This window comes from Anas acuta, chromosome 5 (assembly GCF_963932015.1).
Source record: "Anas acuta chromosome 5, bAnaAcu1.1, whole genome shotgun sequence".
NCBI lineage: Eukaryota > Metazoa > Chordata > Aves > Anseriformes > Anatidae > Anas > Anas acuta.
This window is the reverse complement of record NC_088983.1, coordinates 19,347,450-19,365,492: the sequence shown is the minus strand read 5'-3', so window position 1 is coordinate 19,365,492 and position 18,043 is coordinate 19,347,450.

The following is an 18,043-nucleotide window of genomic DNA, read 5'->3' as shown; positions in this document are numbered from 1 at the left end:
AGTACCTGTGAGAGACAGAGGTTTTCCTTCAATTGCCTTCCATCCTTTGTCATCCTTTCCTGCTTTTTAGTGCTGTCTGGCAAAATGCTGTAATGACAAAAGTGATTTTTTCCCCAAAATTTAATCATATACTATAAACTCCTGCTTAAAAAAATAAAAAAAAAAATCCCTTCTATTTTAGGAAACACATATCCTTCTTTTGATTTGCTTTGAGTTGTTTTGTGGTGTGTTTTTTCTTTTCGTTTGTTTGTTTTTCAAAACTTAAAGTATAAGTTAGTTATACATTAATTTGTTGAGGCAGTGATCCTGACTGCACATACAAATTACATAGTTCTGCTTTTAAATGGTAAATGGCATTTGAAAATAAGTTAATAGAGTATACTGTAACTTTCTGTAACTTTGCAATCAATACTGATCTACTTGTTATGATTATTTGCTGGTACTTTTGTAGCTGCAGACAAAAAAAAAAAAAAAAAAAAAAGATACATGTATTCTCCAACTTACAGATCACCTAACTGATACATAGAAGAGCTTATGTGAGCTCGCAGAGCAGACCCATAATTTTCTTGAAGGTATCCTTAACAAAAAACATCTTAAAATTGAAACCTGTTGGTAACAAGCATCTCTGAGAACAAAATTCATGAGAGGATTATAGTTCAATACACAATCAGTTTTGGTCAGTAGTCACTTTATTTTTTAAAGGCAGACATCTAAGTAAAGATCACATCTCTGATCGAAGTAGGTGTGAAGCTGTTCACAAATAAAATATCAGGATAAAAGATGTCTAAAGAGATTAAAGTCCTACTTCAGGAACATAATCTTATTGTGAAGTGAAAGAAAAAGACATGATTCCCAGAGTGACATTTACTTGGACAAAACAGTCATATTATAGCAAAAAAGAAATTCTTTACAATTGGTCGTGTCCCAAAGATAAAATATAACATAGGAAACCTGTCTTAAATAGGTGTCTGTTTTCACTCAGCCCCCTGATACCTACAGCATCAAAATTGACAGGTTGATTGGTATAGTCCTTTCAAAAGGAACACAGATCTGCAATCTGTGGGTTAATCAAGCCATCATGATGATGAAACCACATTTGTACTCCTAATCTCAATATTAACGTGCCCTAAGTAGGTATTTTCAATGGAATTAAGAAGCATTCCTATGAAACTTTAAAAAGCTTGTTTAATTTATTCTAGTTCTCACTGTTCCAGGCTAAGTAACCTCTCAGAGTTACATTTTTTTCAGAAAACAAAGAAAAAGGAAAAGGAAAAGGAAAAGGAAAAGGAAAAGGAAAAGGAAAAGGAAAAGAAAAAGAAGAAGAAAAAGAAAAAGAAAAAGAAAAAGAAAAAGAAAAAGAAAAAGAAAAAGAAAAAGAAAAAGAAAAAGAAAAAGAAAAAGAAAAAGAAAAAGAAAAAGAAAAAGAAAAAGAAAAAGAAAAAAAAAAATCTGGTTAGTATAATCAATATTGCACTATCAAACTTCTGACTCTTCCACATATAAACAAATAAATGCCCTCCCATTCTTTAATGCTGCTATTGTGAATTGCTATATGGTGTGAATTCATCCAAACATTCCCTTAGAAAGCTGTTAAATACTGATCTCTATGATCAGTTCAATACCTGAAGAGAAAAGCAGAAAGTGGAAGCATTAAAAGATTTGACCCATTTTATAACCATTTTATTTTGACCCATTTAATTTGAACCATTTTAAATGCTAGAGAGGAAATGAGTTGTTACATGCTTCTGTCTTTATGTGAAAAGGTAGAGGAGTAGCTGATTTCATCAGTAGCTTTATTTGTCGTTTAATCAAATGAGAGACTAGAAACCAATTTTAATAATGCAACTGATACTGGATATATTCTCTCTCCTTGATATAACAGAGAAATTCACTTCAAATTAACTGAATGTTTTCTTCTCAACAGAGATAGGCATGTTTCTCTTCACTCTCATTTTTCATTCAGACGATCTTTGTATTGGGAAGAGAAGCCTCCTGTTTTAGAGGTCACCTGCTTCTGCTGATTCTTCTGTCCCTGAAGTCATAATCTTCTGCCTGTGACATCACAATTAATTTCTGCAGAGCTGATTATAGCAACAAACAAAAGATTATGACTTCAGGTGAGGGATAAGCAGCAGGAACTGATGAGCTCCTGAGGAAAATGGTCCGTGTTGATGATTGTATCCTTAGAAACAAAGTACAGAAAGGAAAAGTTGTGCTCAAGTCAGGACAAAATACTTTAAATGAGACAGCAGTACAGCAGTATCTGTTTAGCAATTGCTTATTGGTCACATCCATATAATTATTTTCCAGATAACTGCTGCTTGATAAAAGCAAGGCATGGAAAATATTCAATATATAATACCAGGATTCCCAGAACTACATTTAATTTAGATTTATAAGACACAGATTGTCTCATTATGTATTACCCATACTACACAATAGATAAGCAGTGCACTTCACAATATCAATAAAGATACATTCCCACAGCATTTACAGTCTAGGTTAAATGAAAATACACAGAATCGTAAACAAGACTAAAGTACAAGATGTCAAGGCAGAAAAGAATGAATTAAATGATAATATAATTCTGTGGGAGGGTAATATCTTGAAACTATCATGTAGATTTTAGCATGAATTACTATCTGCACACTGTTTAAGAAATTATATTTTTAATTACCCCTCAAGTTTAACCCATCGAAAAAGCAGTGTTTTCTGTCTAATGGTGACAGCACAGGGCTTTGGGACTCTACCATTTGCAAGCTGAATGACTTTAAATAAGTCACTCAACATGTCCAGATCTCATTATGCATTCTGTGAAATGCAGTGCTGTAACCGTTACAGTATTAGTGACTTTTTAGTCCTTCATACGGGTGCATACTCTGAATGACATAAATATCTGCTATATAAATATTTTCATAAGGGTTTTGAGCCATATTGTCACCTATTGTAAGCTATAGCCCTGAGAACCAGAGCTCCTACTAAAGTCAAGGACAGAATGAATTTCCCAAATTTTACACATAAAGAAATGATGAAGTTGCATTGTAAGGGAAGTGTGCATGAAAACCACTTTCCCTTCTGCTTTTGGAGCAAGAAGTACATATCAAAGATATCAGAAATGATACTTCTGAATAATAAATTTAGGTTTCCCCTTAAAAAATATTCAGTGGAAGAGAAAAAATCCCCTGTAGTGAAATAGAAAATAAAGAGCTTGCTTAAAGCTGCAAATGTTCAGCTTGTTGATACAGTACTTTGAAACCTGTAGAAGCCTTCATTTTGACTCTGCAGCAATATATCTTAACTCAAAGGCTTTCTAGCTATTAATATTCCATAAATTATAATTAATCTTTTTAAATCTTACCTTGATGAAAGAAGCCAAGCAGCTAAGATTAAGTCCTTAGTCCCTAAAATTTCCACTTGCCTAGAGGGTATTCTCCTGGGCTCAGTACTCAGCCCCGCACTGATTCTAATTTATATAAATGATCTGTTGCCTCTCTCACACTACTGTAGGGGTACCATGCATACAGGCAAATTAAAGACAGGCTGGTGATAATGAATTACTAGGTAGACACTTTCCTCATGGGCTGCTGCTAACGCTGATTTAATTAATTCTACAAGTTAAAATTCAAGTTGAACTTCAAGTATTGTCCAGGCTGTGGCCAAATGGCTAAGGGAAGTAATACCTCTTAAGGCTTGATCTGACTACGAGTCATATATTTGAAGTCAGTGGGGAGAAAAAAAAAAAAAGTAGAATAGTAAAATTAATAATAACAAAGTACCTAATCTAAATGGAACTAGCTCAGAAGATATATAAAAAGGGCCTGAGGTCAGTGGCAAAGTACAATATGCTGAAGCAAGTAAAAGCTAAATGCATTTTTTTGGCTGCTTCAGGTAACTTTGACATTCAGAAGTATGACATCTTCATTTCTTCCCTTCTGGGCAGAAGGTCTTCTGAGCAGAAGGCCTATGCATTACTTAAATACTTCCTATTTCCTTAAAAGTGTAGGTATCATGCAATTTTTACGCAAGTTCTCATCACAAGAATGAATCTTAGGCAAGTCATTTTATTTCTCACTGTATCTAATACCTAAGCCGGGGAAAGCTCTCTTTGAGGTTACGAGTGGAGCTAGCTAGTCTTCTGAAGGGCTTAAAAATATGTTTTTAAGTTCTCTTGGTCTTCTGTTGCACACAATAGTTGTAGTTTTTTATCTTTAACTACTTGAAAGTCTGTTATGGACTGTTTTGAAGTATATGCATGCCTGTGATTTCTGGTGGCACACAAAAAGGGATGACTTCTGAATTATTGCATGATGGCCTGTGGTTCCCTCCAGCTATATGCCCTCAGAGACCTCCAAAAGAAAAACTATTTCATTACACAAATATCTACTGTACCATTTGAACTACTGTTGGGGATTGGGTATAGGCCAGAATACCTGGCACAAACACTATTCAATCAGATTGCCCAGCTGAAAAATCATCAAGTGTAGTTAAAGGTACAGAATGAGAACAGTCACAAAGAAAGCAGCTGATAAGAAACTACTCTTAAGATGCACAGAAGTTTATTTGCAAACTTCACTGACCATCTTGATTGTTATGAGGAAGCTCTTGAGAATGCTGAAAGATGGCTGACAGTTACTGAATGAAAACATTGACAGAGAAAAGAACAAAGACCCTTTCCAAAGGATAATGAACAAGGAAGCCCTGGGTAGGTGACCTAGTAAACGTGTCCAGACTCCATGACAGAAAAGACTGTTCTGAAGATCTAACAACATTATATCGGGAATAGGCTTTAAGGCAAAACACATTGGGTACACTGATGACAAGGTCTTGGGGTGTCTGCATGCTTTTATTAGCATCTCCTGCATACAAATACTGGCACGTAAACAGCAGATATCACAAAAAAAAAGCAACTGAATTCAGTCTAACCAAAATAGGTTTGAATGATACGTAATGATACTTGCCAAGGCAATCAGCTCTAGGGCAGACACGTTCTGCAGCGGGGTAGGGGATCAGACAGGCAGGGATAATTTTTCCAGCCCACTCGAGGGAGCTGCCAGTACCAGGCTTTCCAGCCCTCGCGAGGGAGGTGAATGAGGCGAGAACGAGGCGTAGGCGGAACCAGCAGTGAAAGCCGAGCCAACAGTGCCCCCTCCCCAGCCATTCATAAGCTGCCCCAACGAAGCATGAGCGACGAGGAGCGCGGTGAACAGGACAGGCAAACAGAGCGCGGTGCGACAGAAGGGCGTGGCATGACAGAAGGGCGTGGCGCAGCAGTTCTCACAGCAGTTCACAGAGGAAGGCCAGAGCATTCCCCCCCGCCCGTACGATCACCTCCTCTAACAGTGGCCTACCGCTAGCTCAGCAGCAATGGTGTACACCAGCCACAGTGCACTCTCCAGGAAGTCTGTACACACCCAGACCGACTGCCCACTCAAAACTGTGGCAGTTCAGGTATCCGGGTGCATTGAGTGCCTGAGCCTGTTGCTACCACCTGCAGTGGGCAAAGAGACTGTGTGCGTGAGGTGCGAGCAGGTGGATTACCATCATTTTTCAACAGTCCTGCCTATCGGGGGAGGTCCCAGTTGACTGGTGGCTAGCAAACCTGACACCCACGTACAAGAAGGGCCGGAGGGCAGACCCAGGCAACTATAGGCCTGTCAGTTCGACCTCAGTGCCAGGGGAGCTCCTGGAGCAGATTATCTTGAGTGTCATCACGCGGCACTTACAGGGCAACCAGGTGATCAGGCCCAGTCAGCATGGGTTTATGAAAGGCAGGTCCTGCTTGACGAACCTGATCTCCTTCTATGACAAAGTGACACACTTGGTGGATGAGGGAAAGGCTGTGGATGTGGTCTACCTTGACTTCAGCAAGGCTTTTGACACCGTTTCCCACAGCATTCTCCTCAAGAAACTGGCTGCTCATGGCTTGGTGTCGCATTAAGGGGTGTAGCTGATTAACCATTATGGGCCTGGTTGGATTCAGGATACTGAACTATCACAATCACAGATTTCACCAATAACGCATTAACCATCTGGGGTCCAGTCGGATTCACCAATAACGCATTAACCGTCTGGGATCCGGTTGGATATTCACCAATAATGCATTAACCGTTAGGGGTCCAGTCAGATATTCACCAATAATGCATTAACCGTTAGGGGTCTGGTTGGATTCAGAACACAGTCACTATCACAGTCATGGATTCACCAATAACGTATAACCACCCTTACCCTAGTTGCACTTAATGAGAGCTATAACAATGCAATCAAGTGTGATTTATTACAGCAACAGGTTCTTTGGATTGCCGGCGATAGTGACTGTCTGCAAAAGCAAGCTAGCATGCATGAAATACATAGGTGTTACAGGTGTGCAGCCTAGAAATTAACGTGTTAAAAGGATCAAAGACTCTATAAAGATTTATAACCAAGTGTTCAAATCTCACCCAAAGGCGTCCCAGTGGGGGGGAAGAGAGGCTCAGCCCGTCGACTGGTCCCAGGAGTCAGGAGGTCCTAAGGATGTTGTATTCCCTCAGGATGGTATTCTCTCCTGACGGTGGTATCTTCCCTAACATCCCCTCTCTCTTTGGCCAATTTATCTTATTTTCTATCTTTTAGTTGGAGCTTGAGTGACTCTAGTCAAGCATATCTTAGTTATGATTGGTGAAAAGTTCTCCTGTCTCTGTTTAAAGTGAGAAATTCAGAGCACATGCTCAGTGAGGGGTGGTCACACCTTGGAGGTGGGTAGCTTTTGGGATGGAGGTGTGCTTTGGTATTATAATGATATTGTAATGAGCAAAAGTACACTAGGGTACAGCATTTGTCAAAACATGACAGGTCCTTGGGTCAGGGTAGCAAAAAGTGCATCTTATTGGTCTCGGTGTGCACAAGAACAATAGAGTCCCCACCTGGTTATAGAGTCTAGCCGTGGTGTCTTCACTCCACTCTACGCTCCATACTGTTCCTTAGAGCTAGCACACCAGGTTTCCTGAGCGCGATAGCATCTAAGGTTGGAAACCTAGGGAATGCTCAGGTAATTAAATATGCCCTACCCTGAAAGCCTCTTCAGTGCTGTACATTTTCTTTAAGTTTTATTTTCCTAGTTACTTCAGGCAAATACACCACACTTGGACTGGTGTACACTTTGTCGGGTTAAAAACTGGCTGGATAGCCGGGCCCAAAGAGTCGTGGTGAATGGAGTCAAATCCAGCTGGAGGCTGGTCACTAGTGTGACCAAGTTAGTTGCGTGTGTCGATCTGCTCGAGGGTAGGAAGGCTCTGCAGGAGGATCTGGACCGATGGGCTGAGGTCAACTGTATGAGGTTCAACAAGGCCAAATGCCAGGTCGTGTACCTGGGGCGCAATAACCCCAAGCAGAGCTACAGGCTGGGGGATGAGTGGTTGGAAAGCTGCCTGACACAGAAGGACCTGGGAATACTGGTGGATAGGCGGCTGAATATGAGCCAGCAGTGTGCTCAGGTGGCCAAGAAGGCCAACGGCATCCTGGCTTGCATAAGAAGCAGTGTGGCCAGCAGGGCTAGGGAAGTGATTGTCCCCCTGTACTCGGCTCTGGTGAGGCCGCACCTTGTGTACTGTGTTCAGTTTTGGGCCCCTCGCTACAAGAAGGACATCGAGGTGCTCGAAAGAGTCCAGAGAAGGGAGACAAAGCTGGTGAGGGGTCTGGAGAACAAGTCCTACAAGGGGCGGCTGACGGAGCTGGGTTTGTTCAGCCTGGAGAAGAGGAGGCTCAGGGGCGACCTTATCACTCTTTGTAAGTACATTAAAGGAGGCTGTAGCGAGGTGGGGGTTGGTCTATTCTCCCTAGTGCCTGGTGACAGGACAAAGGGGAATGGGCTAAAGTTGTGCCAGGGGTGTTTTAGGTTGGATATGAGGAAGAACTTCTTTACTGAGAGGGTTGTGAGGCATTGGAATGGGCTGCCCAGGGAAGTGGTGGAGTCACCATCCTTGGAGGTCTTTAAGAGACGTTTACATGTTGAACTTAGTGTTATGGTTTAGTGGAGGACTTGTTAGTGTTAGGTTAGAGGTTGGACTCAATGATCTTCAGATCTTTTCCAACCTAGACAATTCTGTGATTCTGTGATTCTGTAATTAACTAGAGGTCAATAAATTATATACTCAGGATCTATATTAGCAATCAAAGAAAGAAAACAACAGATAAACTAGACAGATGTTACAATAGAACACCAAATTTGTAAACATCCTTCTATAACTAATGCCAAAAAGTTTTTACCCCAGAAAACCACACACACCCATACCCACCTTTCCTTCACAGGATGTGTTAGTTACAAGAATGCATACATTCCAAGGAGTGGTGTTCCCCTCTTGTTCAAGATGCAGATACTCCAACTTCATGTGTACCCATGCACCATGCCAAACCGTACAGTCTTCTAATGCTCACAGTGGTGAGAAGGGCCTCTTACAAGATTACCTGTGTATACCCTGAGCTGTTAGTGCATGTCCCGGATGCTGACTGTTCCCGACGTCCTTTGATGACACCCACAGAAGGACACCCTTTTTGGCCAAGACAGGGTTGTGATGTTGGCAGGGAAACTCTTGGCAGCTGCTGTTTCCATCTTCCAGTTCCAGTCTTTTCCCACTGTTAAAAATACTTGTACATCTATAATTCATTTACAGATGACTCTTCCTTTTCTCCATAGGTTTGTGGCAACACTGGTTTCTGTTTAATCAGGCTGATAGTCATCTTAAGCAAGTTTCATCATTGTTGATTTCCTCATATCGTTATTGGTTTGGCGTAAAATCCTCTTCCTCAGAGGTGGATAGAGCAGTTTCTTTGCATCCACACTCATCCTTTATTACCTGTTGTTATCCAGGCCATACTACCAAGAGGTAGCCACATGGACATCCTTACAGTAGTAACCTCCCCAAGTATTGATAGATATTCTGTTCTGATCTTTCAATACAGGTCCCATTATGTCCCATTGACATTACAATTGTATTTGTCACCATAAAACCTTATAAACTATGCTGTAGGTTTATTTGATACTGAAAGCCAGAAGACATATCCTCCATTGAGAGTATTGTTCTTTTTGTTTGTTTGTATTTTGTTTTGTTTTGTTTTGTTTTGTTTCCCCCCTCCTATCTTAGGCTAGAACCTCATTAGCATTGGTCCTATGCTATTATTTTTAATTTGCATGGAGAAACCAGAAAATTGATAATTTAGTACTTCAAAATAATCAGTAAAACTGCAGTGAAATAAAACACACCCTTTCCTGAGTCATAAATTAATAAAAAGCAGAAATGGTATTATATGTTGTGCCAGTGCCAAGGGATTTATGTTCAAAAGATTTCACTGATGTCATGTAGGTCTTGAACTGACATCGCACACCTCTCATCATTTGCAGCGACAGAGAAGCCACAGTACATCAATGTCTTTATTGACAGCAGTGACATATCTTGGATGAAGAGTATCCCATGTTTATCCTTAAGGTTGTGAGCTTTATTTCTGCATTTCTAAGTGCTCAGGCTTGTTTGTGGGTTAGAAGAGCAATATCTGCAACTGCACAAATAGTCCTTCAAACTCAGGGACACAGGATTACAAGAGAGATCCTGGGTTACTAAATCTTGCTCCCCGATGTTGGGAATATGCACACAATCTAGCTTTTTTCATACATCAGTAAGACTCCTTCTTAAAGTTAGTTAGGTTCTCATTCACTGCATTGACTAATAAAACATGGTTGTTTTCCTTTCCAGATTCTTACTTCCCTCATTTTAATTACTATTTTAGTTTACAAACTGAACGTAACATCATCATCAGTTTATATCCATTTCTTTTTATATCACCATTTTTTCAGCTAGGTGAAATTAGTTTATTTGTTTGTTTGTTTTTTCCTTTCTGGCACACACTTACTTGATGCATTTTTTAAAGTGCAAATACTTTTTTTTTTCAACAAAATCTTAATTTTTTCTATCTTTCCTTGTTCACTAAGACAAATGTTCCAGCCTCTTGGTTACCAATGTAAACCTTATAAAACTGACTACTAAATGAAAGCAGTAGCTCTGATTTCATTTAGCTCTTCAGAATGGCAGAAGGATTTTACATGAAGTTCTGTGTAGTGTCTCGTTGGTGCACTGTGCTGGTATCTCCTGGAAATAATTTCTCTGGTTCAAGGGTCATACAGGAAATTTCCATAGCCCTTTCAGTGGCTTATGCTCATATTGTGATTAATTAAATATTTTCTTTTCTACAGATATGGCTTCAGGCTGACAAATTGTCAGCTTTAATAGAAATTTCTCTTTGATACAAATCTTATGTCTTTCTTTGTGGCAGGTGGCTTATGGAAAACAGGCACTTCCAAAGCATGATACTTTATGATAGCATGCCTATTGACTGATTGTTGTTGTTTGCAATTTTCTGTTTTAGTAAAACAGCTTGTTGAATGTTTTTGACAAAATATCCTTGATCATATAGCTCTGCTTTCTTGATGTTGATGTAAAATTGTCTTTTTTATTTTCTGCTATCTTTCGTTCTTGTGACCATCATATACTTTCCCTTTCTTTTATGATAAACTTTTAATGTTTTTTTTTTTCTTTTTCTTTGAACTCCAGTCTTACATCTTACCAGCTATTTCATTCTTTTTTCTTCTTCTCCATCAGAACCTTGAACTATTTTATGCATACCATATCACCTTCAGTTCTCATATCTTCTCTGCTGCAAACTTTCACAGGTGAATGCTTGTGCTTAAATGAGCTCAGTCAGAGGTAACTGTTGAGGGCAACTCCTTCATTGCACTCTGCAGATTCTGCTGCTAGGTCATCTCACTGTCTTCTGTCCTCTTCAGCCCACCTGGTTCAGTAGCTGTCCTTGTTTAAACAACATCAATCAAGGAAGATGTCCTCTGTGCGCTGTTCTGTACTTCCTCATCAGGTTGATGTCTAGTTGTTTTTCTATCTTTTCTTAGTTCGGTTGTGCCCTCATTTTGTTTGTCATTAATTGTTCTTCATTTGTCACTAAAGGCAGAGACCTCTGCTCCATCCAGTGCTGTATATTAGCATTCCCCAGATGCCTAGCTGTGGTGAATGACACACATTGTCATAAGCACACAAACTTAGAAGAGGAAGTTCAAAAAACAGAAAGAAAATAAATATATATATATATTCAATTCTAATACCTCATGCACCAAGAGGTTAATTTCATGCTTTTGAAGGTCAGTCTCTAATTTTGATTCAGTGAATATTGTTTATTTCTTGGCAAGCTGCTGTTATAGAAGCAAAATGCTTTATAATAAATCATAATGAATGCAGATATTCCCATCTGAGAAGATTTGCGGAGAACTGCAAAGACTTGCAGAAAACTTATTTTACATTTTATAACAAAAGATCCAACTTGGCAGCATTTTTAAGAAAGATTCTAAGTACTGTCAAATTATTGCTTACTAAACTGGATTACTAAATACAGTATTGACTGCAGTCTTTCCTCGGTATTCCATAAGTCAGGTAAAGTGTAGCTGTACTTGCTCTGAATGAAAAGCCTCCCAGCTTCCAGATACTTTGAATTCATACATTTCAGTTAATTTGGACAGAATCTGTTCAGGAGATTGATTAAGGCATCTTTAGAATTTCACTTTTTTTTTGCTTCTTATCTCACACAGAACAACAAAAGTAACTGGTCTCAGAAACCTGAAGTTTTTCAGTATAGAACAGGTATTTTCAGCTTAGTCACAAAGCCAATTCACACAGAGTTTTTAAATATTTTGCTTCTTATATTTCACTAGATGTTTTACTATAAGTCCAGGAAAAAAAAAAAAAAAAAAGCTGCCCGTGATGTGGAGATGGCATTTGAACCCATATTTTACATTCCTTAGAGTACAGCCTATGCAATGAATATATCTGTCTAGATTCGTTTACACACCTTGTGCTTTATGCTGGAGGAAGAGCATAAGAACCACCTGTCAAACACTGAGTAAATTTGAGATAAAGAACACAAACTCAAACAAAGAAACACCTTCAGTTTAATTTCACCTTAGCAAGACACTGTAAACATCTGTGGACAAAGTTAATTTGTCAGGAATGCAATTACAAACATCATGAATAGGTACATTGGTTTTATAAAATGGATGCATTCTTCCAGATCATCCACTCCTGAAGAGACCATAAAATGAGAGGATTGCTTGCAGCGTTTCCTCCCATTCTTCAAGTGCTGTTATGTTGCTTATCTTTGTAATCTTTTGTTTACAGGGTCTGTGGAAACATCCTTCTCAGGTGTGCCTATATCAGTCTAGCCAAATATTGCTGGGGTGTCCTCACTGCCACATCATGATTCTTGTCTCGCTGAAGCATTTTTCAGGGTATAAGCTTTAGGGTGATGCCATGCCAAAAGCTGCAGGTGGCATTAAGATATGCAAGAAATGGGATTCTAAAGCAAACATTGAGTTTTCTATTTATTTTGTCATCAATATATGAGAGTAAAAGAAAAAATAATGCACACATACAAAACCAAAACCAAAAACAAGTAGCTTTGTCTCTCTGTGGATTTAAAAAACAATTTTTTTTTAAAAATTAATTGAATTATTTCTTATTCAGAGAATTATTTCTTATAATCTTTGTCTATTGCTCAGAAATCAGCACAGCTTTAGAATTAATGCATATTGCTATATGTATTTGGTGTGCTCCCTGAGAATTTCTTTTATATGTCATTCAGTAATTTGTTCCCAAGACTGCAATTTCAGATTACCTCAAAATCCCCTGTGCATGATAAAAACAACTACTTTATTAATTTATTAAGAGACCTCAAGATCATTGAGTCCAACCTCTGACCTAACACTAACAAGTCCTCCACTAAACCATAACACTAAGTTCAACATGTAAACGTCTTTTAAAGACCTCCAGGAATGGTGACTCCACCACTTCCCTGGGCAGCCCATTCCAATGCCTCACAACCCTCTCAGTAAAGAAGTTCTTCCTCATATCCAACCTAAAACACCCCTGGCACAACTTTAGCCCATTCCCCCTTGTCCTGTCACCAGGCACTAGGGAGAATAGACCAACCCCCACCTCGCTACAGCCTCCTTTAATGTACTTACAAAGAGTGATAAGGTCGCCCCTGAGCCTCCTCTTCTCCAGGCTGAACAAACCCAGCTCCGTCAGCCGCCCCTCGTAGGACTTGTTCTCCGGACCCCTCACCAGCTTTGTCTCCCTTCTCTGGACTCTTTCGAGCACCTCGATGTCCTTCTTGTAGCGAGGGGCCCAAAACTGAACACAGTACACAAGGTGCGGCCTCACCAGAGCCGAGTACAGGGGAACAATCACTTCCCTAGCCCTGCTGGCCACACTGCTTCTTATGCAAGCCAGGATGCCGTTGGCCTTCTTGGCCACCTGAGCACACTGCTGGCTCATATTCAGCCGCCTATCCACCAGTATTCCCAGGTCCTTCTGTGTCAGGCAGCTTTCCAACCACTCATCCCCCAGCCTGTAGCTCTGCTTGGGGTTATTGCGCCCCAGGTGCAGGACCCAGCACTTGGCCTTGTTGAACTGGGCCATTGCCTTCTCTCATTGCCTTCTCTCCCAGCCTTGCCATTGTTCCATTCCTCCTCAACTCCTAGGTCCCCTGCCTCTGCCTGACAGCAACAGGGCAGGAGGTCCACCCCCATTTGGGGTGTCTCACCCCGGTGCCTGCCCTTCAGGCCACGCAGGGAGTCGCTCCACAAGTCTATCTCCCGCTCACACTCCCTGATATCCCTTGACCTCTCGACCTCCTCCTTGAGTTCTGCCACGAGGCGGACCAGGTCACCCACCTGCTTGCACCTCACCCACACAGTCGCTTTGCCCCCCACAGGTGGTAGCAACAGGCTCAGGCACTGCCTGCACCCGGAGACCTGAACTGCCGCAGTTTTGATCGGGCAGTCGGTCTGGGTGTGTACAGACTTCCTGGAGAGCGCACTGTGCCTGGTGTACACCATTGCAGCTGAGCTATCAGTAAACCGCCGTTAAAGGTGTTCGTATGGGCAGGGGGAAGCACTCTGCCCTTCCTGCTCACCCTGCCTGCGCGAACTGCCTCACCACGCCCTTCTGATGCGTCACACCCTTCTGACGTGCCACGCCCTGTTTGCCCATCCTGTTCACCGCACACGCCATGTTGCTTGTGCTCCTTAGGGGCAGCTTATGAACGGCCGGGGAGGGGACGCTGCTGGCTCCGCCTATGCCTCGTTCTCGCCTCATTCACCTCCCTCACGAGGGCTGGTGGCTCCCTCAAGTGGGCTCGGTGCCGGAAAAATTAGCCCTGTCTGTCCGACCCCCCGCTCAGCTGCAGAACGCGTCTGCCCCAGAGCTGATCGCCTCAACAAGTCAGTATCACCAACATACATGTATCATCAATATCATCAACATATCACCATATGATTCTGACAGACCTTACTATTTCTAATTTTTGAGCTCTACATCACTGCTCTCTCCTTAATACAGAAGTGGTTACTATCCACCTATATCACTACCTTGTTACTGTTTGCATAAATGCACTGCACATGTCCTTTGTTAAGTGTATTTCAGGGAAGTAAGTGTATATGGGAAGTAATTGGAACCAAGTTTAATTTTACACTTCCTTCCACATCCTCTGTTTATTTTGTCCCAGTTAAAAAATAAAATAAAAAATAAAAAAATAAAAAAGTGGATATACCTGCAACTTCAATATTCTACCAGTTCTACACTTAGTTCCAATAAAGCAAAATCGAGGGCATAGTAGGCAGCATAGTGAAGTTTACTACTGTGATACAGGACTAGATATTCTTTTGGTAGCACAGAGAAACTTAGCCACCAGAGCTCACAAAAAGTTTCTTTCATGAACATGCTTGTCATTCCAAAGGACAAAAATACACAAATACACCAATAAATCTTTCATATTTCATGTTGTTTTATTTTGCTTAGCAACACTCAGTAAAGATGGCTGTCATAACTGTCAAGGATTGTACAGTTAAGCCTTTAAGTCTGTCTGTTCTGATGGGCGACTTCTGCTACTTTTGGTGCCTTATGCATGATGCTTCCATCCACACAGTAACATGATGTATTCAAGTAGAACTGAGCTTACTTTTGGCTAACAAGTTTGGATGCAAATGAAAAACTTGTAGTAAGGAGTTTGAGACAAGTGGTGAAGTGGAGAAATTAAAATTTGCACAAAATGCTCACTGTAATGAAACTGTTCAGTTCCAAACTTAAATAACTACACTTTAGGTGAAATGTACAAGAAGAAGTGTGTCTGTGGATAAGTTTAGAGGAAATAGTCTGTACATTATTTGATTTACAAATGTTTAAGGAAACTCTAAACTTAGATAAGAATCATCATGTTTCCACACAGTTTGACTTTAAAATAACAATAGCCATAATTTTAGCTGTGATATAGAAACTATAATTAAACACAACATCTTACATACTGCTGATTACATTCTAGAACTTCATAATAAATCACAGATATAAATTGAATATGAGCATGTAAGATGGAGTGAATCCCATTTTTTTCCCTCAGACTTTGAGATATGGTAAAGTGGTTTGTATTCATATACAGGCTGTTTTGAGATAATTCTATTTTTATTTTATTTCAAATTTACTGGTCTATCAAATAACCTGTCCAATCATAAATAAATAAATAAATTTTACTTTCAGTATTTTGACAGCTTCAGCATAATTTACACGAAGATATAAAAGTATTTTCTTAAAACAGATAAACAAATTTCCAGTTTTACTTCAGTAGCAGAAAGAAAGCCTCTATAGCAGGTTCTTGCAGGTTCCAGGCACTGTATAAAGCTTTTTGCCCCATCAGGCTACACAAGCTACAGGCCCTGCCTCTCCTCTCTTTTCTCCCCCCCCCCACCTCCTCCTCCTCCTCCTCTTCCTCAAAAAAAAAAAAAAAAAAAAAGTTAATTAAATTGGAAATTCGAATTTAAATGTGTAAATGTTTTTGTTGTTATTTACATTAATTTTTGTATTGGTTAATGTATTTCTCTTTTTGTTTATAATGATTCAATAAATGAAATCCCAAACTTATGAACTGTTAGCAACTTACACTCAAGCAAAAAAAATGAATGAAAACCATTTGTTGATCTAGAGCTCTTTTTAGAGGAGCAGCAAAGTTATTGCAGGCCTTTTTTCTCATAGTAACAGACACATTAAACTACCAGTGCCCCAGCGACTGCCAGCATTTACTGTCATGTTATATACAGAAGCTACACTGAATATAAACAATCCAAACTCTTTGACAGAGAAACACTAAGGAGAAATGTTAAGCAAAAAGACTGCTGTCCTAATTGCCTCCTCTTAAATATTAAGCTTCCTCATATTTAGTTATATGGAGGGTATTTAGAATAAGTCAGGTTTAATTATGTTCCATTTTCCTTACAGCCATTTTATCCTGACAGCATTTACATGGTTCAAGGCAATCAAAAGGACAAATGTTTTCACTTACTTATTCAATTTCATGGAACATTCCATGTCTCACATCATGTTTCACAGCATTTCTTAAGCAAATGGAAAATAAAACCTTGAAATATGCTTTTCATATAGTCACCAGTCAAGGTTTCCACAAACTTGACATTTTGCAGATTAAAATGCAAGTACATCTGCACACCAAATGGAACAGCTGTGATTAAATTAAGATGTTTAAGTACTGTATAAATATAAATATTCATGTATATGATTGCAGTACTTTAAAAAAAACTTTGTTGTATTGTGCTTAAAAGTCTTGATCACACATGTTTAATGAAAGATGGCATGTTCCTCTTCTGAGATATATAGAATTTCATATACAAAGCATATACACTTACAAGTGCACCTATCACATATCTTATTATTTAGCAGGAAGTTAGAACAATGATCTACAGTACCAATAGCACACAGGTGAACTAACGATACCAGTGCAAAATTGTGAAGACACGAATTCTATTCATAATGCTTTGGAAACTGCTTCATTTTACATCTTGCATTCCGTCCATGGCCATGCTTCCATAGTTTCCACAACATCATTGTTCCACAACTTTTATCATTTGGCACTTTTCAAGTCCTTGTCTTAGAAAAGAGTACAATAAAGCTAAGCTCTACCAGGAGTTGTTTTGTTTTGTTTTTTAAAAAAAGGTTTTGAGGAAGTCATCAAAAGTGGGATTGATCTCATTGTGATTTAGTTTTCAAAAGATCCTGATCAAGTTGCATCTGTAATGTTTTTCCATAGTCAATGAAGAACTGATGCTTCCCAGGCAAGATGCCTTTATGAAGAATGGCGAATTACCCTCTCATGGAAAGTACTGTGGCAAAGTCTGCAGAGTTAAGATCAAGATCACATGACAGTTTATGTTCCCTGAAAATGGCAAAGCCAAATTGGTATATGACTTGAGGATCCCCATCTTCCAGCAGATCTTCTTTGGCTCTGTCATTGGGAGAAAATGAAAACACCACATTATTTTCAAGATATAAAGAAAAAAAAATCTTAGTAGTTCATGTTAAGAATTTGAAGTAATCTCTTTTTTATTTTTATAGTGGCATGGATTACCATTAGTATTATAATGGCGCATCTACATAATCTTTTGCAAGCAGATGTAAGCTCATTTTGTGTTTGACTGCAGCCAGATATATACGAATCAGCACTAAGTAGGTCTCATTGTTAATGCAGTGTTAGAGCTTATAAACCTTTCTCACAGTGCCTGAGCAACTGGGTGAATATAAAAGAGAATTCTTCTGTAGAAGATGCTAGTTAAAGCTGTCTTGGTCAAGTAGAAAATCACAGTGGGTACTGACCCCATAAGGAAGAAAAAAAGAATAAAAGATGGTTAAGAACAAATGAAGACTAAAGCATAGCCCTTTTCAAACTGTGAGTATTGACACATTGCTGTAGCGGCTGATTTCACATATATCCATTTCCTCAAAGAAGATCATTCATTCTGGCACAGTACAATCCCCAGTACTTTGTTTAGAATTGATATCATAATTAGCATCATCCCATCATATGTCATATGCCCTCAACACTAACCAGAGCAGGAGCTATAGGACATTGCAGGAAGTTTCAAGCCTTTTACAAAATGCTGTTCTGTAATACTTCT